Source organism: Arvicola amphibius, chromosome 11 (assembly GCF_903992535.2).
Source record: "Arvicola amphibius chromosome 11, mArvAmp1.2, whole genome shotgun sequence".
Classification (NCBI taxonomy): Eukaryota; Metazoa; Chordata; class Mammalia; order Rodentia; family Cricetidae; genus Arvicola; species Arvicola amphibius.
In genome coordinates this window covers 123,035,130-123,060,490 of record NC_052057.2, presented here as the reverse complement: position 1 = coordinate 123,060,490, position 25,361 = coordinate 123,035,130, and the positions used below count along the sequence as shown (strand labels likewise).

The 25,361-nt window shown below is 35.9% G+C and overlaps 1 pseudogene; it reads left to right on the top strand.

Moving 5' to 3' along the window:
• Window positions 1-1,477: 1,477 nt before the first annotated feature.
• LOC119826036 overlaps window positions 1,478-25,361 on the top strand; it is a 43,697-nt pseudogene continuing 19,813 nt past the window's right edge.

Here is a 25,361-nt window from a genome sequence, read left to right as displayed (position 1 = left end):
TAGTTTAAGTCATAAGAACTAGTTAGGAGCAAGTCTAAGAAAACAGCTTAACTTTCATATTTATGAGAAGTCTCCATGTCATTGTTTGGTAATTGGAAGGTTCCTAAGAGAATACTTGTTTTATGTGGTGCCCAACATGGGTGGGGTATAAGATATAAGGATTACTTAAATTGTTCCAATATAATAAAAATTTGGATTTATAAATTGAGATGGAGATAAATCCAAGGAACAGCAGAGAGTAAAATGGCTGAATATCTCTCTATCATGTTTATCTTTATAACTGAGATCAGTTTCTAATATTGTTATGACTAAATCTTTGAGTATTGTGTAAAAATCCTGTTTATTTTTGTCCATGAATTAAACATATTTCACAAAGAGTGAATTCATACCATATGAAATGACTGTTTTCTTTAATCTCTTCAAATCTAAGCTGTCTACAGGATCCCAGCCAACTTCTGTGAAAAAGAAATGTGGGACATTTGTACACTGTATTGTACTGTATAGTAGACTTCACTGTATTGTACAATGTATTGCTATGATAGGTGTAATTAAAAAAAGTTCCCAAGAGCTAGGAAGAGATTAGGCAGTGAATACTTCCCCATTTTCAGGAACACAGCAGGTCTATATTGCCATTAAACACGTTATAGCTCTCTGCTCACAAACCCCATTTAAAATCTCTGTAGCCAGACCCCCTGAAACAGTCAGAGTTATTTGTGCTGGTGAATCAGGAAGCTGCCATTTTTAAAGAAGCTGCTCAGTTTTTAGTGCTAAAGCTGAGTCAAGAAACCTCTTACAGTAGCCATGTCTCTGTTTTCTGCCAACAAACAGAACAAGAAGCTGTGTTAAACTCTCTCTCTCTCTCTCTCTCTCTCTCTCTCTCTCTCTCTCTCTCTCTCTCTCTCTCTCTCTCTCTCTCTCTCTCTCTCTCTGTGTGTGTGTGTGTGTGTCTAGAATTCCTTTTCAAGCTCTCTAAGGTTTTTAAGGGGATTTAGTTGGCCATGTTGGTGCCGATTATTGGCAGAGTTGAATGCCAATCTGTAAACAAAGCCTGTTTCCAGCTGCTTAGACCTAAATAATCACATAGAAACTACATTATTTGCAATACTGTTTAGCCAGTAACTTACGTGTATTTCTAGCTAGGTCTTATATCCTAAACTAACTCATCTCCATTAATCTCTGCATCACCATGAAGTCGTGACCTACAGGTAAACTTTCAGCAGGCTCCGGTGGAGACATCTGTCTCCTGTGGGAGCTACATGGCTTCTCTATGATTCCTTCTCTCTCTCTCTCTCTCTCTCTCTCTCTCTCTCTCTCTCTCTCTCTCTCTCTCTCTCTCTCTCTCTCTCTCCTCTCTTTCTCCCTCTCACTCTCCCTATCTCTCTCTCTCTCTCTCTCTTCTCATCTTCTCTCTCTCTCTCTCTCTCTCTCTCTCTCTCTCTCTCTCTCTCTCTCTCTATTGGTGCCCGGCTCCCCTCATATGGGCAGCACAGGCATCTGCTCCAGTGTAGGACACAGTGTAGGACCGAAGGATCTTGGCCCCTCTCTGTCCTCTGCTGGGTTGTTCTCCCTAAACCACCTGCTCCTTCTGGTGCTTCTATCCTTCCAGATGGTCCCAACAGGTCTGCTACCCTGCACAGCTGACCCTGCAGATATCGCAGTCGTAGTGAATAAGGAGAACCTAGGGCCTGCCTTTGACTATCAACAGCTGGTAGGTAGATGCAGAAGTGGCCACAGCTTTGCACTACTGCTGCCCGTGTAGACTCTTGGCTTCCTGGGACTAATCTTTACCTGGAGGCTGCTGCCACTTGGGCTTCTTACCTGGTGCATTTGGAGTCGCAGCCCCAAGGCCACCTGACTCTGCTATGTGCTGGTGCTATTGGAGGACAAGCAGCAAGCTGTGCAACTGGGATTGCTTCCTGCAATCTGCCCACCTGGGTCCATTTTCCAGACACCAAAAGAGTAGAATGGCTAAATGAGATGGTAAAGCACATGAGACCCTTCATTTGTCAAGTTAAAAGGAGTTCTTTCACTAAATCATAGAATAAGCTGTGTGGGGAGCCAATGACCACCTCAGCACCTTACACTTCACAAAAGTGAATATGGGTCAGCAGCACCTTAAAGTCAGTGGTGTTTAAGTTTATATAGAAAATGAAGAGAAAAGACAAATTATTCTGAACCTTCAGGTTAGTTTTGGAGAAAATTATAAGATTGATTTGAAGATCAAGCATCATTTTTTGTAGAGCTTGCGTGAAATGAATGTATTCAGATTCATGAGACAAAGTGGGTGATCCTGGAGCCCTTGATTGGTGACATGCCTTTGGTTGGAGCATTGCCCAACTTCTTCCTCAGGAAACCACTTTTAGATATTAACTGGTCAGGATTGACTAATCTCGTGGACGTCCCTGGACTGAATGGTTTATCAGATACTATCATTTTGGATATAATATCTCAGGGATCTTGTGCTTTCTTCCGGCCTCCACAAGAATTACGTATAAACAAAGCATTGAAACACGTGCAAGGGAAACATGCATGCATATAAATAAAAGGAAATATTAATAACTTAAAAAGAGTAGGTAAAAAGAGATTTACATCAAAGAGTGAATAGACAAAGCCTGAATTGTAAAATGTTTAAACTCCTCTGGCAAATACCTCACAATTCTAAATATTTCTTTCAAATTAGATTAATTAAAGTATGCTCTGGAATTTTCTTTGGAAAAATGTTCAGATCCATACATAGAGTTGATATCACATCAATCTTATTCAAATTAGCAACCATAATTATTAATATTATCTCATAATCTGAGACTATGAGCTGTTTCCATGACAAAATATAGCTGTGTGCTTTTGTTTTTATTTTGTCTTTTAAAAAATGAATGAAGACTTCAAATTAGCAGTAGGCCAGAAGGGAAAACACTGGAATATACTAATTAGAAGATTATGCAGACATATCTGAACTGAAGAATTTCTGCAGTTAATAATACCCCAAACAACATCAAAGATCTTGTGCTTTTGGAGTTTTAATTTAAATCAAATGCATTAAGTCAAGGCTCTGACTTGCCCACCAATAGAGCAGTTTTCCTTATTCTTTGTTGCTAGTATATGCAGATTTTGTTGTTTGTCTTAAAACTGAAGGAATAAGGGAAGACTTCCTAATAAAACAAATTAAAGGCAAAAATTAATCTTACAAAAGAAGTAAAATGTTCTATAAAGTAATTAAGAAGCTAAAGATGGCCTTTCTATCAGAGTTTGTGAAGACTCCACTGATGTGCTCTGCATTCAGAGCTTGTGGTCTACATTCCAGACACATGGAGCTGATTTATATGCTTACGATGTAGCTCCAAGGCCCTTCTTATTAACCAGGCTCAGGAATTTGTAAGAACTGACTGACAAAATAAGAGCTAAACTGTTAATCCCAGTTTCAAACCCAGTAATAATGCAAAATTTGCATTTCCCAGGGAAAATTTAGTGATAATTTGTGCATAGAAAACAGATTCATTTTCTGTTTAACAGATAGAACCCTATTAAGTACAGAAGAAATTTTCTAAGCTTAAATTAGGGTAGAAATGTGACCAAGAAATACTTTTAAAATATTTTTTTTATTTTTATGTGTATGTGTGTGAACTTGTGTGAGTTTATGTGTATCACGTATGTACATGTGAAGTTCCAAGGGCATGGGACACTCTGGAAATAGAGTTACAGATACTTGTGAACTGTGTGACAGGAGTGCTGGAAACCAAACTGGGTTCTCTGAAAATAAGAGGGGTGCATTTATCTACTGAGCCATCTCACTAGCCTGAGATATTTTATAAAAAGCAATATCTAAGTGCCATACATGATAATAGGAATCACTATATTTATAGTGCTTAAAATAAATAACATTTAAATTTTTGATACATATCTTAAGAAGTTTATTTTAAAGAACTCATGGACATTTTTATTTCAAATAAATTTATTTATTCTTTTATATACCAACCAGAGTATCCCTTCCTGCTGTAGGACAATGGTCTTGTACCGTGTATAGATTTGTCATTTGTATTGCTTTATTAAAATGCTGATTAGTCAATAGCCAATCAGAAAGTATAGGCAGGGTAACCAGAACAGGAGAAATCTTTGAAGAGGAAAAGCTCAGTGTGCAGTCATTATCCAGACACAGAGGAAGCAAGATGAAAATGCCTCACTGACAAAAAGTACCAATCCACATGGATAACACAGACAAGAATTATGGGTTAATGTAAGAAGTAAGCATTAATAAGAAGCCCGAGCTAATCTGCGTTTTCTAAATTGTGCATGTTGTTTTTAAGAAAGTTTCCATGCTCAGCAAAACCACTTAGACACATTTTATAACTTTAAATCAGATTTAGGTCATTTATTTTTCTCCATTCTGATGCCTAATACCTGAAAGAAACAGCTTAGAAGAGGGAAGACTTACTTTGCTGACGATTCAGTCTTAAAGCAGGGAAGGCATAGGAACACAGCTCTGCTCCTAGAAGGGGGAGCATGTGGCAGAGGCTGTTCAATCAGAGGGAGGGAGCTCAGGGTCTATCCTGCAAAGGTCTATTTACTTACTAGTGACCTCCCTCTTCCAGCCAATTCTCATATCCAAAAGATTTAAAAGTCTCCAAAAGTACTACCAGCATCTGGAAATAAATGGTCAAAATACAAGTCTTCCAATAACAACAAATATATTTGTAAAAATACCTTCAACGATTGTGTTTCTTTCTTCTGCGCTTGAAGAAGACCAAATAATGATGCATCATGAGACTATAAGAAAGATAACTTGAGTCGAGTTGAGAACATAATAAAGTAACTTGTTTCAGAAATCTAGACATACCAAAACATAATACTTATTATACTAAGAGTCACTTTACAGTTAAGAAAGAAAATCCCTAAATGTCTTATTAAAATTGTCATGCTATGCTGATTAGTTTTTATGTTAACTTCATAAAAACTGGTGTCATTTTGAAAAAGAAAGTTTCATTTGAGGAAATGCCCTACAAATAGACCTGTGGTGTATTTTTAAATTTTATTATTTATTATTTATTTATTTATTCATTCATTCATTTTTTGACTAATGAATTAGATAAAAAGGCCCAACTCACAGTAGGCAATTTTACCTACAAACTGATAGTCCAAGGGCTATAAGAGCAGAGGCTGAGGAAGCCATGAGGAACTTTCCAGTAAATAGCATCCTTTCATGGCCCCTGCTTCAGGCTTTGCCTACAGTTTCATTCCTCTGTGCTTGTCCTAAATTCTCTAGATGGTAGAATACTATCTAGAGATAAATTAAGTAAACTATTTCCTCTCCAAGTTGCTTTTAGCCATGATGTTTTATCACAGGAATAGAAACTCTAACTAGGACAATGGCCTATCAAATCCAATATACAGAAGAGTACTGAACTTAATTAATGACCACCATGAGTTCAATTTGAATATCATTCAAAGATGTGGGTGTTGTAATTAACAGGACACGTGCAGTTTCCTAAGAGATAGCCAAAGAGGAAATAAAATAGCAACACCAATTTGTTATTCCTTCTTCCGATGCCTGACTGCCTTTGTTTGAGTGCCAGAAAAAAAGCTTAACATTTTTTAAATGCCTCCTATATCAAGAAATAATATATATTATTGTAGAGGATTTTAAATGCTGTAATGACCTCACTCTTCCAATATTATTTAGAGTTGTACTTGGTTACTATGATCTTGAGGAAATTTTTGTATATTCTCATGTCCTCAGTTTTTAAAGTGTCTATTTTGAATCAGTCAATTTCCATATAAAAAATAAAAGAATACACAGAGATACACTACTAAAATACTTGCAAGTCATGTTTCTTCACTCAACCCAACATTTTCCAAGATGTGATTGCAATGAGCAATACATTGCTAATAATTATAATATTGTAAGTAGTTGGAACAAATAATATCAGAACAAATGGATTTAATAAAAGTAAGTACAGGAAGTTTGACTTTAAGGGCAGGAGGCCAAAAGAAGTTCACATTCAGAAATAATGTATAAAAATCATTTCAAGGAAAGAATTTTCTATTCTCAGTTGCTTCATTTCTCTTTATAGATAGTAAGATCCAGTGTTTTCAGTGTTTCCTCTGTGCCCCAGGATATTGACCAAGGAATCTGAAAACAGGGAAAAGATACTTGCTGGATTGGTTTACTCAAAAATCATTCTCAGAATGGCCACTGACACCTGTAAAGAACTTGTCATTTAATGTGGGGTGGAGCATGAAACTGTTAGTACTGAATGTTTTTCAGAAGCATAAGGTTTGCTCTTCCAAAAGCAACCAGTGAAGACTCCCCTTAAGCAAATTTTAGAGTGCAGATTAAATGAACAAGGACGTATTAGTTGATCACGCAGGTGGAAATACTTCCTAGCACACTTAACAAAATGCTCTTATGGGTTCTGATGGTGATGGCAGAATTTCTAATAACATCAACAGCTTCAAATTGCAAGAGATGATCATTTCTCATGAAGAAAGGAACCCACACCTTCCTCTTATTCCAAAACACAGTTTTATGACTATAATAATAATAATAATAATAATAATAACAATAATAACTTGATTTTATTTGATTTCAAAGTTCTTCCATGAAATGTTTCCCAACACCCTAAATGGGTTAAATTCCTCTGTGAAAAGGCAATGGGAAATGATCTTTTGGGAACAAAATCTTCCCAGAGTTTAGTATGCTTCTGGTTTCTGAAAATTCACTTTGAAAAGAAATGAAACATTTTTCTAGAATGGGTAAAATGAATGAAACAGATTATGAGCACAGTCTAATGATGATCCCCAGTACTTGAAAGCATAAGCTAACTTCCACTGCTTTTAATTAACAGAAATAAGTGAAGTTTTATTCCCTCTTTGGACAAGTAAAATATTCTTCAGAGCAACAGACAGTAACTCAGAATCACATTGGACATGATTTACTATTAAATAATGTGAGATTAAGGTGTTTTTCTGGTCTACAGAAAGATAGTGTTGCAACTTAAATTCAATTGAAATTTTGTATTGCTTATTTTTTCAGATATTAAAATTTTCTTCATCTCAATGATGTGGAGAAGCATTTGTGTTACAACTTACTCAGACTCTAGAAGGACAGCGCAGTAAATTCTGGTCTGGGCTGTTCTTTGTAAAGAGAACTCTCAGTGACTGATCATCAGCATTTGTTCCATGTGTAAGTTTCTTTGCTTTCTTGGTTTCATTTTGATAAAAACAAATGATTTAGATCTTTATACATCTTTGTAAATTTTCTAACTTTTTTGATTTGTAAATATTCAAAATAGTTCTTCAGTATTCTATGGATTTCATAGTCCTCTGTTGTAACAACTCCATTTTCATTTACATTTTCGGTTATTTGGATTTCTCTCTTTCTCTCAACCTCTCTCTCTCTCTCTCTCTCTCTCTCTCTCTCTTTCTCTCAACCTCTCTCTCTCTCTCTCTCTCTCACACACACACACACACACACACACACACACACACAAGTTAAAGCTTAGTTTATTTGTATTTCTTTTCAAAGTAAAAATTATCTTTTTTCAATTTACTTTTTTCCTTTTTTTGTTTTTTTGAGACAAGATTTCTCTGTAGCTTTGGAGACTGTTCAAGAACTTGCTCTTGTAGACCAGGCTGGCCTTGAATTCTCAGAGATCTGCCTGCCTGTGCCTCCCAGGTGCTGGAATTAAAGGTGTGCACCACCACCACCCAGCTAAGACAACTATCTTTCATTGATCTAAACACTGGTCATTTAGTCTACCCCTAATTAATTTCTTCCATAATTCTTTGCGATATTTCTTGCTTTCTGGTGCATTGGACTTTGGTTCTGGTTTTTCTCTATTGACTTTATTGACAATATTGTAGTATTTTTTAGGTGAGCTTTGTGGGCTATAGAGAGAATATGTCTTCTGCATTTATTGAATAGAGTACTCTGTGGCTAGCTTTTAAGTACAATGATCTTTGGTAAATCATATATTACTTTGTGTTAATGTTTATTATAGAAAACCTATATATGTGTATATACACACATATGCAGATACACACATATATATGTGTATATATGTTCATGAATTTATATATGTGGCCTTTCATGGCTCTCAGTTTTTATTTTATGAAATAGAGAGCTCTAATACTTGTGTTCACACATTTATAATTACTAAATCTTCATAATGAATTGTTCCCTCTGTTAATATGAAATGTCTTTTATTGAATATGACTACTATTGTTTTAAATTTTTGCTGTCAGATAATAGAATAGCTATGCTGAATTATTTTGACTTCTATTTTCCTGCTAAATGGATTTAAGCCATCAGCTATCAGTTTGTGGTTTTCTTTGCTAATATGATTTGTTTCATGTAAACAATTAAGTTGAATCTGATAAATTTTATAAGCAAGTTTGTGTATTTTAAATGATGAGCTGAGGTCAATGTGTTAATGTTGTTATTGAAGGGATACACTACTTCCTATGAGAATTTTTTGGCATTTCCTTATGAGTGAGACTATTAATTATTTTCTTTATTTCTTACATGTTTTCTCTGTCACTACACTAGATATAATGAATTTCCTCTCAGTTCTGCAATGTTCATCTACCGCTTTCATATAATTTTTCTCCTCTGTGCTCTCAGAATTGGAATTGATTTTTCTTCTGTATACAGTATTTTCTACCGTGGTGACAAAAATGTTTTGGTTTGCTATTGCCCAGAAATGTTCTTATTTATACACCAGTTTTGAAAGAAAACTATATTTTGTTTACCAATCTTAGTTGCCAATTACTTGTATTAAGGAATTGAAACATATCATTTATTCTTTATTAGACTTTTGGCCTATTGTTTATGTTACTCCAATATATTTGCCTTGTAGATAAGTTGGCTTTTTTCTTTTCTTTCTTTATGACATTTAAAGTTTTTTCTTTGCTTTGCTTATATTTTTTAATCTCTCATACATGCTATTTCTTATGGACTTCAAAGATGTAGGTGTTTGCATATATGTATGAGTGTACACGCTTGTATATTTTTGCATTCATGTAGGTGTGCATTAAGGTAAAATCAAATGTCAACACTGAATACCTTCCTCAGTTGCTTTACTACCATTTTGTTTTGTTTTGTTTTGTTTTGATTCTAGCCATCTCACTGAACCTCAAGCTCACCAATTTGTTTAGACTGGACCAGCCTGCCTCATCAGTAAGTCCCAGTTATCTTCCTGTTTCTGTTTTCTTAGCACTCAAATTTAAATTTACATTAGAATACCATTGTCTAAAACTTGTTCCATATATCAAATTTTTATTTTTTCTTGGTTTTATAGGTTGCTACTATTTTTCTACCATATTTTATTTGAAAAGTACATATTTTTTTTCAAAATTTCATTTGGTTCTTATTCAGAGTTTCAAATTCCTTAATAAGTTTTTCTTCCTTTGTTTTTAAATTTCTCTTCTAAATTATTGAACATTTTATCTACTTTGCTAACTTTTTTGTCTTGTTCATGAATTTTCTTCCTTACTTCATTCTTTAATATTTTTGTGTTGTCTATGAATTTATTTCATTACTACATTTATCAGTTTATTTTGTTCTCCACATGAACATTGATCCTTTTTCAAATTTCATATATTTCATTATATATAGTTTTCCCCAAAGAACTGAAAGCTAATGGGAGTATAATCAGGGCATCTTACAGTTTGTTTCTTTATTGTTTCATATGCATCTACTAGCTAAAATGTTTCTAGAATTTGTCATTTTTTCATATTCCAAAGTTTTGTTTGTATTGCTTTATATATGTCTTCCTAATAAGCCGATTTCACCTGGACTTATAATTTCCACTACTATTTATGGAAAAATCTGACTAGAATAACAGGCACATTTGTTTAATATCAGATTTGGTGCTAGCCAATAACCGATGCCATGTGTGTATTTCTTTTTGTACACATAACAAAGTGTGGTGACAGCAATACTTGCAGCAATGAGGGGTAAAACATCATTTGAGTTGATTCTTTTTTGTTTGTTTGTTCTTTGTTTTAGAGTTAGGGATATCAATGTGTAACTCAAAAAAATAGTATGGTCTGGAAATTTAAGTAAATGGGAGCTCACTAAGGTCAGCTGGACTGGGACTGAAAAAGCATGGGATAAAACCGGACTCCCTGAACATGGCGGACAATGAGGGCTGCTGAGAAGCCAAGGACAATGGCACTGGGTTTTGATCCCACTGCATGGACTGGCTTGGGGGGGGGGACCTAGCCTGTTTGGATGCTCACCTTCCTAGACCTGGATGGAGGGAGGAGGACCTTGGACTTCCCGAAGGGCAGGGAAGCCTGACTGCTCTTCGGACTGGAGAGGGAAGGGGAGGGAAGTGAGGGAAGGGGGGGGAACGGGAGGCGGGGAGGAGGCAGAAATTTTTAATAAATAATAATAATAATTAATAATTATAATAATAAAGGTAGTAAACCACGAATAAAAAGGAAGTATAATAGCTAGAGTTAGGAAAAAATACCAAAGGAAAAAAATGGGTACAGAGAACCAAATATAGCCATAAAATGCATATTCTGGAAGGATACAGACACCAACAAAGCATCTCAACAATTTAAGTATGAAGGCATAATAAAAACAAAAATTAAAAGAAATGAAAACTAAATTAACACAGATAGTACCAGTAAGAATTTCTTCCTACCTATGTGAAGTGTAGCCTCACTCTGTAGCCCGGCCTCTGTAGTAGACTCTCCAGTTGAACATAGTGCTACAAGGCCTAGTAATTGTAATACCCTTAACTCAGCGGGTATTTCCCTCTGTAATACGTATGCCCTCGCCTTCTCCGTGAACTTCACAGTATGAAGTTTGCTCTTCGATGTTTTGGTGATCACTCTCTTCTGGCCTTTCAGTAACTGAAGCTGTGAGGGGATGTGCAGCGCTACCTGCTCCTGTTTAGCTTTATCACCAGGCAGTGACTTCCTAGTCGTGTCTATTATCAAGACTACACCGTGTTTCCCAGAAGCACTTCACACTTCCCTGTGATTTGGGCAGCCCTGGTAGTGTCAGGATAGATCCTTCTTAGACTATTAATTCCAGAACATCCATGGCAATTCTCAGCCTCAGGCTCATGCATCTCTCTTCGGCCCTCTCCTCAGTCTGAACTGCCCCCACGTCTCACTAATCATGGGGCATTCTTCTCCTACTTGCATATTTATTACCTGGTCAGTTGTTCTTTAGTTCTCTGCTCCCAGTGTCTATATTCAGGAGGAAAGATCATCTCTATGGCAGCTACTACTGATACCAGCTGAGCATGGCAATCTGATGCAACTGTGTGCTAGGTGGGAGGAGCTTCCAGCAGCTTCATGGTGAAGGTATTACACATTATTATTTTCTTACTCTTCTACTAGCTTTCCTAAGAAGAGAATTTATTACCCTTATTTTTAGCTTTGCCTGATTTGCACAGAGTGGTTTCTTAATCTGTCCAAATACTTGTAAGTCAAAGGACCTTGACCTAGATGAAGGGCCCTGCTAATTTGCTGTTCACATTTATGTATCTCCAAACTGGATATTATTGCCACATAACGCTAACGAAAATCTCTGGACACTTTAATCACAAAGACTCTCAGTCCTTTGACCACAGGGATAAGAAACACTTTTGTTCTCTCTATTTTCCTAAAGGCATCTAATTATCTCCACAGCAGGAAGGGCAGTGGCCAGGGCTGTTTCCTTCAGGGGAAACCTCCATCCCCACCCCCATCCCCACTGCTAGGATATAGTCAGGCATTTGAGTGAATGTTTTTTCCTTTGGCGTTGACAAGGCAATCCAGTCATTTTTAATATATTTCCTACAACTTGTTTGTTCTGACTGAAATTACACCATGTGTAATTTCAAGCAACTCAGTAGTTTAAATATTTAGGCAAAGGCATTCTCTAATCATTTAAGGACAAATATTTGGTTATAGATAAACCTAATTTAAATCATACTTTGTATCTCATCTGAAACATCTGTGTTTGAAGCATTGTTACAAGAGAATAGACTACTTACTTTCTTAAGCCAAATTTATGTTTGCTTTAAAAATAAAGGATATATCTTTCAAATATTTCTCACTTCTTGACCCTCACACTCAATTTGGCCACAATTTGCCAGCTTACTAAAACAAAATCTTTATGTATATTTTATACCACAGATAAGCGTTTTGCTCTAAATTACAATTTTAAGGTGAAAATATATTATGGCATACCACAATCCTTAAAATTTACATGACAGTTCTCTAAGTTTATTATATTGACAAGTTATAAGTAATACCAATATGAGAGAAGCTAAAATATGTAGCAATATACTGACCAAAAAGTATGCCTCCAGTACTATTTATAATTTATTTACATGTTAAACTACAATAATAGACAGTAAATCTCTGCATTTCGATTACTTGTTTTGAAAGAAATTCTTAGAAATGGTGTTATTATTGTTACTATTTGCTTTGAAAGAATGCTGGAATTTTGTTACACCTTGAAGTACAGTTAAAAAATACTTAGAGACTGAAATTGGGGTTTGACCTAAAGATCCAAAAAGCAAGGCAGCCAGCCACTGGATCTTACCATGACCTCAGTCAAAAAAAAAATGGCAAACCTGCCTCCAGGAAACCTCAGAATGAGACTGAGAATTTTCCCATTTTATAATCCTCTCTAGTTCTGCGAGTAAAGGGTGCACCACTGGGAGTAAGGGAATGTACCACCCAGTTTCTATGACAAGCTAGTGTGGCTACTGACACTAAAGGTGTGGGTTATTGCAGCCTGGTCTGTAAGGTGGTCAGTGTGGCTGTTTTACCTTCTGAACGTCAAGCAAGCTTTATGTATTACAATAAAAATAAAATGCCACTACAAGTTAGCCTCAGAAAACATATTTAAAATATATCTGTATCATTCAAAATATAGGAATATGTGTCCCAAACTACCAAAAAATGCCCATAAAACAAGCAAACAAACCCAGTAAGCTATGGTTATTGACTATCCTTGGGTACTTTTAACTACAGAAGTATTTAGGGCCATGCGTCAAGGTATCTCTCAAAGACCATAAAATTATCTAGCTGTGGTTATTGGGAGAGTCTGATAGAGGCAGAACTGTTTCTCTTCCCAAATCCAATTTCATATATTAAAGTCTCAATTGCCAAAGTGCTTGTATTTAGAATATAGTCATTAGTAAAAAAATTAGTATTGCATGGGTTCTTAATAGTGATGATTTAACCCAATGTAACTAAAAGTATAGTTCTTAAAAGTAATGCCAGAGAAGTACAGAAGCAGGACTACAAAGAAGTGCAAGACAAAACAAGAAGGCTGCTAATTATGGTTATTAAGAACATTCCAGGAGAAACCATGCCTGGAACAACTTTTTCTTCAATATTCACCCACCAAAATTAAAAGAAAGTTAATTTATGTTGTTTAAATGACTCAACCTCTAGTATATTGTTGTGACATCTCTCCAACACTAATACAATGGCAAGGCAAGATGTACTTACAATAAGAAAGGATCTAAGGATCCTTTCTAAGGATCATGACTTGGTTTGTGGCAAACAGTAAAACACAAGTTTTCAGAGCAAAATATGTACGTATTGAAGAGTCAGAGGTCAAGGGTCCTAATACAAATATGTCTGCCTGCAAGGCCAACTATAGGGCACAGTGTGTTTTGAGGAGAAAGAAATTTCTCCAGTGGTCAACAGCAGAAGCTAAACATGAAAGAGAAAACCTTAAGGTGGCCACACAGCAAAGACTCAGCCCTGGAGAAGGGATTAGCAAACACCTTGTTGGTGCAAAGACTTCATTCATAAAACATTTGTTCTGCTGTACAAATTTTATACACCATATAAAATTCTTATGAATGCACTAAACACCAGAAATTACTTAACTATAAATTCCTTCTATTCATATACCAAAGAATTCCCACTGGAGAAATGCTTTACCTGTTCAAGATTTCTTCAGTTAATGACACAGTTTAATGATTCATGCTAAAGAAAGACTTTTTAATGCAGAAAATAGGAGAAATTATTCATCCATAATGCCATACCCACTGAACCTAAAGAATTCACACTAAGGAATTCAAAAGGACTTTTATGTGAAACTGCAGGCTTCTTAAACAACAAAGTGTTTACATTTGCAAAATATGAGTAAATATGGTGAACTCTCTGGCCATACCCACTCTCATCTTCCACTAGAGTTTATAACAGGTCCATGAGTAGAACAAATATTGCTATTCATAGGTTAAAATACACAATTTGATCCCATAATATAAACTACATAGACATTGTACAGGAAATATTCCAAACAACATGTCTGCTTTGATTGAATAGCATTAAATTCATAATCATGCTACTGTGTAAGAGTGGCAGGTAAGGAAAAAACCATCATTCTAAGTAACATTATATGGCACTAAACATCCACACTTGAGAATGCTCTTCAGAGTATCCGGGGGGCAAACATCACTTGAATGGCATCAGAGAGAGGTCCTGCAAATGTGTTGAAGATTGGCCTCCACAAAAATACTTCCTACCAGGGTAGGGGCATGGGAACTGAAGAAATATAAATAAAGAATATAAAGATACATAAAAATAATAAGACAGAAAACATAAGAAGTATCAGGAGGGCATTCCAATGACTGAAACTCACCGGGCTGAAAAAGAAATCAGGAAAATAACACCTTTTACAACAGCTGCAAACAATACAAAATATTGTGGGATAACTCTAGCCAATCATGTGAAGGACCTGTTGACAAGAACTTCAAGTCTTTGAAGAAAGAAATTGGGGAAGATACCAGAAGAGGGAAGGCTCTCCCGTGCTCATGTTTCTCATATTATAGGGTTAGCATAGTAAAAATGGCCATCTTACCAAAGCCAATCTACAATTTCGATAAAATCCCCATCAAAGTTCCAACATAATTCCTCCTTCCCTGAGGACTCCATCAAACCTTGTGACAGACCCAGTTCTCTTGCTTCCTCTGGTTCCTTCTAATAACCACTTTAGGCCACTCCCAGTTCTTTATATCAACCCTGTCTACCCTGGATCCCCAGTGATCACACAGGTATACAACCCTCACTCTCCTTATCCCCCAGTTAAATTTCTCATTTCCCCCACTCCCTGCCCAATTACTCAGGGCTAATAATTTGCAAGGGCCTGTTCTCTTAGCCTACAACCAATCTGAGAAGATTGGTGAACCTTGTGCTATTCCAAGATCCACTTCTTCCTGGGAACCCTCTCAGTCCCTGCTTCTAGTCCATCCCTAATGCCTCTTTTCATGCCCCAATATATATAGACACTCACAACCAGGCAAAATGCAGCCACCATTCCATTTAAAGATTCAAATAGTACAGAAAAAAATAAATAAATATTTTGAAGTGTTAAATCAGTTAAGTGAGACTAAAAAACTTTAGTTCTTATTGAACTAATAGTAGAATTTACATAGGTCAATTATATTGTATGATAATAAGATAGTATTTAGTCCAGATTACATAAGCCACATGATTACACATTTTTGTATTTACCAACAATCCTCAAATATGTTACACAATTTAGAATTTTTTTCTCATTTCAGGTATATAAAAATTTCTCATAATTTTATATGAACTAACTTTTGGTCAGAATATGGTTTCAGTGTGGTATAGAAGAAAATTCCAGAAAGGCTACATTTGAATGTCATTTGTATCATTTACTATTATTATTGCCCAGGGAGAGTAAAGTATTTGCCTCAGTTTTCTTATCCTAAAAGTGTGTTTTATGTCATTGAACTAAATTATTACCTAAAATATTTAGTATCAATTACAGAAACTACTAAACACTATTGAATGTATCAATTACTAATAATGTTACTATAGGTCATTCTAATATTATATAGTAAAATATGATATTGAATTAATACCTAAATATTTAGAAAACAATTACATTAGAAAGTTATTACAATTTTTCTAAATCTTTCTGAATCAAATGCATATTAGCTACATTGCAGCACAGAATTTTAAGATAATGGAATTCAGCCATTTCATAAGGGATTGATTGTTTTACTGTGAAGCTTCAGCTTCTTTTAAAATTAAAATATAGTTATATTATGCTCCTCTTTTTTCCACCTCCAAATATTCCCACATTCCATACTTTTGATCCATTTCAAATTCCAGGCCTCTTTTCTCAATTGTTATTGTTACAGACATGCATTATTATATATACATACCTATTATATATGTATATATATATGCTAAAATATATGAATAAAACACACTGAATCTGCTTAGTATTCACTATATATGTATGATTTCAGTATTGACTTCTAGTGTCTGATTACCAATGAAGGGAACCATTTTTCTAGAAGACTGTTTCTCCTTCTATCAGCCTTCCTTGGTTGCCTGTTGTTTTTTAGGTTAGTGGTTGGGACCTGGGAGATTTGCTTCTTCAATATCAGCATGCTTTTCTTTTTTCCCCTTATTCATGTCTTTTAAGCAACTATACTGTTGAGGTACCATGGGTGTAGCTTCTCTGTTATTTCTAAGAAACAGGATCTCACACGTGATTCTTAGTCCTCTGGTTATTCCAATCTTTGTCCCCATCTTCCACGTTGTTCCTAGAGTCTTAGATGAGGAATTGTGTTGTACATGTTTCAGGCACCCATGATCAGTTGGTCTTTGAATTTTGACCATTTGTGTGTGTGTGTGTGTGTGTGTGTGTGTGTGTGTGTGTGTGTGTGTGTTTTAATGATCTCCATCTGTTACAAAGAGTTTCTTTGATGAAGGTTGAGAGACATACTTGTCTCTGGGTATAAGAATCAGTATTTATAATTCAGTGAGGAAGTAGTCTGCTTTAAAAAAATGGTGGTAGCAGGTTCTCCTCTATACTCCCTGACTTTGGCAGTCACATCTAGTCGTTTAGATTTGCAGTACCAGACATGCTCTCTCTCCTGTTAAGTCCAATTACAGAGCTGCTGGTTACTGCCAAGAAATCGATACTGCTATTGCACAACACTTTATGTCATTGTTTAACTGTAGTTCCTAGCTGTAAACCTGTATATGTGAGTATACAACCTGAAGTAATCACAGAACCTAGGAAAGTAAAAAATACAGAGTAACAATATACCATGTGTGTGTATGTGTGTGTGTTGTGTGTGTGTGTTGTGTGTGTGTGAGTGTTGTGTGTGTTGTGTATGTGAGTGTTGTGTGTGTTAGTGTGTGTCTATGTGTATGAGTGCTGTGTGTGTTGTATGTGTGTTGTGTGTGTGCTGTGTGTCTGTGTGTGTGCTGCATGTGTGTTGTGTGTATGCCTGTGTCTATTTGCTGTGTGTATGTCTATGTGTGTGCTGTGTGTGTCTGTGTATGTGCTGCGTGGTGTGTTATGTGTGTGTGCCTGTGTCTGTTTGCTGTGTGTATGTCTGTCTGTGTGTCTGTTTGTAAGTCTGTGTGTGTCTGTGTGTGTATGTGTGTGTCTCTGTCTTGCTAGAGAGGAGAAAAGTAAGATATGAATGACATGAAGTGAAACTTTAAAATGGGAAGGGAAATTTTTTGTTATATTTTACACATCAATAAAATCATGTCTTCATATTTCTATATCAGGTTAATTTTATCTAACATATGGCTTTCCATTCAATCAATGTTTTTGAAAAAATATAATTGAAATTTTTAATGCAGGATAATATTTCCACATATATGCATAGAGTATTGCTGAATTCACATATCAGTTCAAGGGTATTTAGGCTGCTTTCATTTTTTGTTTATTATAAATAATGCTGAAAAACTTCAGATTTCTGCCTCATAATTCTAGTCCCAGTTTCAGTTTTTTGAGTAATGTTCATACTGTTTTCCATAATATCCTTACTAATTTACATTTCAACAGGGTGTAAGAACTCCCCTTTCTTTATAAATTCACCAGCACATATTTTGTTTTTGTTTTGTTTTTTTTTTTTGTGGGTTTCTTTTTTCTGTTTTATAATTGTCATTCTTACTGTGGTAAAATAAAATGTTATGGTGGTTTTGATTTGCACTTTTCTGCTGACCAATGTTATTGAACATGTTTTTTCATAAATCCATTGCCCACTTACCTGTTTTATTTGAGAAATATCTAATCTGGTCAATGGCCCATTTTAATTGGTTTATTAATGTTATTAACATTTATCTTGGGGAATTCCTGAATATGAACTCACACTTTATTCATTCTTGAAATGTTTTAAGAGAAAATATCTGAAGATTTCCTACTACTTTCACAGAACTGAACTCTATGATATAATGTGCACAGCAATTATTTTTACATGATTATTTCATAATGGTATAAATATGTCACATTTAGACATATATTAAACTACATGTGTGCAATATTGTAATAAAATGTTACTTATAAAGAGGTTCTTGACACTTCCACCATCATCTCCTTCTTACAAATATGTTTTTTCCACTTGAGTAGCACTTTTGTGAAGCCATGTTCCTTATCCTTTAATTTTTAAAAATAATCTTCCACTTAGACATTGTCCTCTTGTTTCCTTCTCTCAAACTGTGCCCTGTTGAGATTTGTTTTTCCTTCCCCTTTCTCTAACTTCTAATTTAATAGCTTCTGTCATCATTAAATCTGTTCTGAAGAGTTACATAAGTCATATTGATATTCATCAAAGACATCTTTTAATTAGGCCTGGGTATTAATAGGATTATGATAGAAAATAAAATTTTATAAAGAACATAAGTGATTTAACTAAAGCAAGGATAACCATATAGGTGTTTTTTTTTTACAAATTATATTTTCATTATTTGATAATGAATGATTTATTTTTTATCTTAAAATAAAGTGAATTAACCTTTATTAATTCCATTCATCCTGCACAAGTCACAGATCTCCACTCGGTACACTAGAATTTAATTGTATGCTAAATTATGCAAAAATATATACCTCCTACTCGTTGTACCTAAAACTCTCTTGGTAGATTATTTATGCATTTGTCCCATGACAATTATTTGAGTTTTATTAGCCTTATACTTTAGTAAAGGGGACATCAATAAACACAGATGAGGACTTTTTTGGAGTCAACACAGATGGTTAAATTTGAACCAGGCTTGCTGCCTTTCCCTTTACTCTATTTCTCACCCACATCAATCCTCAGTACAAACAGGCATTCCCAAAAGAACAAGCACAAAAGGACAATTATCACATTTCAATTCCACATTTTTCCTCACTTTGCATATAGCTTCTACACATATAAAAGAGTTTCTTGCCCACATGCCATATGCTAGGCATGCCTTGCTTGCAGAGTCTGGTATGCTTGGTGGAACTCATAGATGTGCATTTATTTCAACTTTGCCTGTTTGTACGGGTCCAGAGGGTTCCTTGGCACTGCCCTTGTCCTGTTATTCGGTATGTTAAAGACTGCTTTTTGTGGCACACCTTACAACTCAACTGCATCTTCTATCTTGTGTGACTCTGAGTCCCCTTATCTGTGTAGGAAGCAGTTACCGCCATGATTTCCACCTCAAAATGTTGACTTTTTATCTATTTCTCTGAGCTGTTCCATCCTCAGGCTCAAGAACAAATTTATTCTGGTTCGGTGATATTATCTTCTCTTCCTCAAGCCGTTTCACATCCTCTGCACCATCTGTTCGTGGCATATCTTCACTACAGCATTTGCTACCCAGAGGAAAGTATTCAGCCAGAATTATTTCTTTTTTTGATAACTGCATAACTTCAAGAAAACTTAACAAGCATGCTTTGTTTGTTTTATGGTCAAGGTGGTCAATGCTTCTTGCAAGTTCCCATGTTAATGGAATAAAATAATCAGCTACCACCCCCTTTTTGGGTCAACTCTATATTATCAATAGCAACCCTTACTTCTGTGTTCTGTTGAAATTTTCATTGCCTTCCTTTCCAATAGTTTAATGATTTCAAGCATTCATTCAAGTAACTGTTGTCAGAATAGTGCTCCTGCTTATTGAATTTCTGAAGAGAGGAAATTTTTTTATAAAGTAGATAAAAAATAACTGTCATGCTAGTATATTATTCCTATAAAAATTAAGCATCATTTCTTCCTTCTTAAGGTCTATTTGCTTTACAAATTGTTCATTCAAATGGCAAATAGCAGTTATTTTATTGAGTACTGAATTCTTCCATTTTATTATGTCTCATCTTGAACTTCACTCAGTAAAACTATTTTTTAAATCTATCCAAAGAGAACAGTAGAGATTGTTGTCATCAAGTGTTGTAGGAGGACTCTTGTTTATTTCCCTGCCATCCAGACTCCCAAAATAACCACACAGAAATTGTATTAACTAAATCACTGCTTGGCCTATTACCTCTAACTTCTTATTGGCTAACTCTTACATCTTAATTTAACACATCTCCATTAATCTGTGCATCACCACATGATTGTGGCCAACCAGCAAAGTTTCAGTGTGTCTCTCTCTGGCAGTGGCTCCATGGCTTCTCCGAAATCTGCCCTTCTTTCTCTCAGCATTCACTTTAGTTTTTCCTGCCTAGTTCTACTCTACCCTATCAGGCCAAGCCCGTTTTTTATTAACCAATGGTATTCACAGCATACAGAGGAAAATCCCATATCAATCAAGAAACAATAACTATGATTCTTTTAATTCGGTAAACACAAACACTCTGAGTGAGGTAACCCAGACCCAAAAAGATGAATATGGGATGTACCCACTCATAATCGGTTTCTAGCCATAATTAAAGGACATCGAGACTATAATTCGGGATCCCTGAGAAGACAATAAGAAGGTGAACCCAAAGAAAAACATATAGTACTCCTCCTGGATATTGGAAGTAGACACGATCGCCGGGCAAAAATTGGGAACTTGAGGGTGGGGCGAGACGGGGCCAAGGGAAGATGGGGAGAGAAAAGCGTGAAGGGGAGAATGGGGGGAGCTAGGAGGAATGGGATTCTTGGGATACAGGAAGGGTGGATATGGGAGCAGGGAAGCATATATCTTAATTAAGGGAGCCATCTGAGGGTTGTCAAGAGACTTGACTCTAGAGGGGTTCCCGGGTTTCCAGGGAGACGCCCCCAGCTAGTTCCTTGGGCAGATGAGGAGAGGGAGCCTGAAAAGGCCATTTCCTATAGCCATACTGATGAATTTCTTGCATATCACCATAGAACCTCCACCTGGTGATAGATGAAGAAAATGACTGAGCCCCACATTGGAGCACTGGACTGAGCTCCCAAGGTCCTGATGAGGAGCAGAAGGAGAGAGAACATGAGAGAGATAGTCAGGACCGTGAGGGGTGCGTTCACCCATGGAGACCGTGGGACAGAACTAACGGGAGATCAACAACTCCAGGTGGAATGGGACTGATGGAACATCTGAATGTGGCGGACAGTGGAGGATGACTGAGAAGCCAAGGACAATGGTGCTGGGCTTTGATTCTTCTGCATGGACGGACTCTGTGGGAGCCTTCTCAGCTTGGTCGATCACCTTCCTGGACCTGGGGGGGGGGGGAGTTGGGAGGACCTTGGTCTTAACATAGAGTAGGGAACCCTGATGGCTCCTTGGCCTGGAGAGGGAGGGAGGGGGGTTATGGGTGGAGGGGAGGGGAGGGAAGGGGGAGGAGGAGGAGAGGAGATGGAAATTTTTAAATATAAAAAAAACATGAAAAAAAGAATACAAAAAATATCATAACTGATAGAACATTTGCTTGATGGAGGAGTTAGGATATCATGAGAGAGTTTTTCATTAGCTTACAAGGTAAAAAGAGAATGGTTTGTATCTTGTTAGGGTTTTCCCAAGGTAAGTATTCTCACCCTGGAATCATTTCACGTTGTTGAACATGCAGTTGGGGTTTTATCTGCAGAGTGGCTTCCTAGGGCTGAAAACATAATGGATTTCGTGCAATGCACTTCCAGGGACCAAAGAGGGAGAGGGAAATGGGAGGAGGGGAGGAGATGGAAATTTTTAATTAAAAATAAACAAACATAAAAAAGAAAATTCCCATTGTCTACCATGTAAAACAATGACTTATGAGTCAAAGATGTATTTTATGGATGAAATCATTGTTTAAGACATGCATTTTATTTTTAAATCCTCAAATTGAGTGACTAAACTAACAGATTTATGTTCTTTTTCTAATATATATAGTAAAATGTTACCTACTGAGTTTTATGCAATGTTTAAACAGTAAAACAGATAAAATATCATTTTCCATGGCATTTGACCATGTGTTCTAAAGTTAAGCTATTATTAGGGCTGACTGGTCAAGTGGCTCAAACATGAACACATCAAAACAAGAACACTTGTTTCTATAGCCTCTGTCCTGATTTCAATTCTCAGCAGTACAAATCAAGAACAATAAAGTTAATGCTTTGTTAATAGCTATATTTTATTACAATTATTTTAAAAAATCAATTGCATTAGCTAAAGAGTATTTATTAATACTTTGTATGCATTGAATAATACTCATTTTACAAATGAACACTATTTCTCTTCATTTGTTTAAATTCCCAACAGTAAGCATAAACAGCTGTCAATAATAAAAATAACCACATCATCCTGGCAAAGCAGAAAGTTCTAAAACAAATGTATAACAAACAACTTTTATTTCAAATTACATTCTACCCTAGGTTTTTAAAAATTAAGTATGTATGTGCATGTGTTTGAGTTTACGCATGTACATCGGGTATAAATTTGCACACAGAAACAGAAGAGGATGTTGGATCCTTGGGAAATGGAGTTACAAGAGGTTGTGAGGGATCTCATGTGGGTGCTGAGAATTAAACCACAGTCCTCTGTAGGAGCAAGAAATGCTCATGACCACTGATCCATCAGCCACGGATTGTTTCCTTTAAAAACAACAACAGAAAAAAAAAAAACATTGTTTTATGACTCTGACTGTTTTGTAGTCTTTGGCAACAAAGTTTAAATATTTTGCAATGATCATTATTGTTCCATATTTTAAACAATTCTTAACTCAAGAGTGAAGTGTAATTTCTTTCTATGATTTTTGTTTTCTGCATGAGGGATAGGTAGTTTTCATACCCTTGTACTATAAAAACACTGATAATAAGTATTCCTACATGTGTTTGTATTATAGGAAATGTTTGAAGCATTTGTCATATAGGTTTTTAGCTTGATGTGCATAATAAATTTACATACTTAAATAATTTGCTAAATTTATTAATACCAGCAGCATACTGAGTATGGCCTGTTTCTTCATGACTCACCAGATCTAGGCATTTATCCATGTAGTTTTTCTAAATGTTGATTGATAATTTGTATTAGCTACTTTTTCATTGCTTCAAATACTGCTTGGAAAAAAACGTTCAGCTGAGAGTTTGATGGATTTAGCTGATCACAGCAAAGAAAGGTAATCGGAGCAGCAGCCTGAGGAAGCAGGTCACATTGCATCCACTGACAGGAGGCAGAGAAAGACAAATCTTGGCAAGCAGTAGGCATCTTTGTATTCCAATTGCAGTCCTATCTCATGTGATGGAGGTACCTGTATTCTGAGCCATTCTTCTTCTCCAATTAAATATTTCTGAAAACACACCCATAGACACACTCCGAGGTGTATATCCATAGTGTTTTAGTTAAGTTTGTATTACCGTGACAAAATAGCATGACCAAGGCAATTTATAGAAGTGCTTGTGGAAGATTACTGTTTCAGAGTTTGAGTTCTTCTCACTTGTGGCTTGAAGCATAGCAGCAAGCAGGCAGAGAGCAGAAGCTGAGAGTTTACATCTGATCCGAAGCACGAGACAGAGAAGAGCTAAACTGGGAATGGTATGGATTTTTGAAATCTCAATGCTCACATCCAGGGACTCACCTCCTCTAAGGCTACACTTTCTATTCTTCCCAAACAGCCTCACCAAGTGGTGATAAAGTATTCAGATATATGAGCCTATATATGGGGACCATTCTTGTTCAAAACACCAATATGGTGATCATAAGTCAAATTAAGTTTACAGATAAGATTAAGTGATTCATTTTGTATCAGGTAATTTTGCTTAAGATAGACAAATAACATGCAATAATATGACTAATGGCTTCAGTTCTTGCCTCTACCAACACACTACAACAATTTATCAATAGTTTGGTAATTTAAAACAAATACTCATCCCCATATCCTGAGGTCCTCAGTGCCATGGTGCTATCAGGGAAGGTTTCGAGGGGGTTGCCTTGTTAAGGAAAGTATCTCTAGGGGTGGGCTTTGAGAGTTTTATAGTCTTGCCTCACTTTGAGTTTGTACGCTATGCTTCTTGCTCCTATTTTCATGCTTGAACCTTGGTAGTGTGTGTCCTTATCATGATATCATCCCTCTGGAATTGTATGTCAAAAAACAAAAACAAAAAAAAAAACAAAAGCAAACAAAAACAAACACAAAATCCCTAGCATTCTTAGGTTGTCTTTGCTCATATTGTTTCATAACAACAGCAGAAAAGTAACTAACTTATATATGCATTGTCCTTGATAAATAAGGATCATGATTGTGGCTATTCATTGGGAAAATTTTTGCCAGTGTCCCTCTCATTTATGAACATCATGTGACATTTGGTTTTGGATTGTCTTTTCAAGGATACCTGTACGGAGAACTACAATTGTAAAACATGGCATGGGCCTCTAAGGAAGAAATAAGTTTTATAGTCATCAAAAATAATAAATACATATTTCTCTCTATGGAAAAGGTTAAGCAAATTACAACTAAATTCATGCTTACTCATTTGTGAACACGTCCTATTGACCCTCGTTCTTGTTATTGCTCTGGGACCTTGGTAACAAAGTTAGTATGAAACCTGGTTGCTTCTTTGCTCAGGGCGATAAAGTCTTTGTTACTATTTTCAGATTTCTGTGTCTTTCATCATCTCCTAAACAGTAAGAGGCTAACTTGGTGTCTTGCAATAAGGGTAAGCTCTTAGGCTTCTCAGAGATCTTGATGCAGCTGAGATCAACTCCAGTTGAGACATATTTGAATGAATATATGTACGTATGTATTTAAACAGAGTATAGGTTAGTACATCATGATATTCTAATAATTCCATCAGCAAGTGAGCTAAAAGCTTTTAATAGTTAGAGATAGGAATGAGAAGAAAGAAATGATAGAGAGGAAAGATGAAACACACACATACACAAAAAGAAACTTTTAGCCTTAATATGAAGTTTTGCAAAGAAATTTTTTTTAAAAAATCTTCAGAAATAGAACCACTCTAATTCTTGTTTGGGAAAGTATACAGTTGTAATTTAGTCAATGAGTAACTCAGAAGGCTGGTTTGAAAAACAGTCATTCCTTATATATGAACCACTGATTTAAAAATATTCGTTCTTTGTATTATTTCACTGGTAAATACATGTGAAGCAATAAATAAAAGAGGCTGTGTTACCTGATCTGTTACAGATGTCTGGCACACTATTGCTTTTCTCTGTATAACTGGCTCTAGTTTACACTGTAGGAGAAGAATCACATCTTCTGA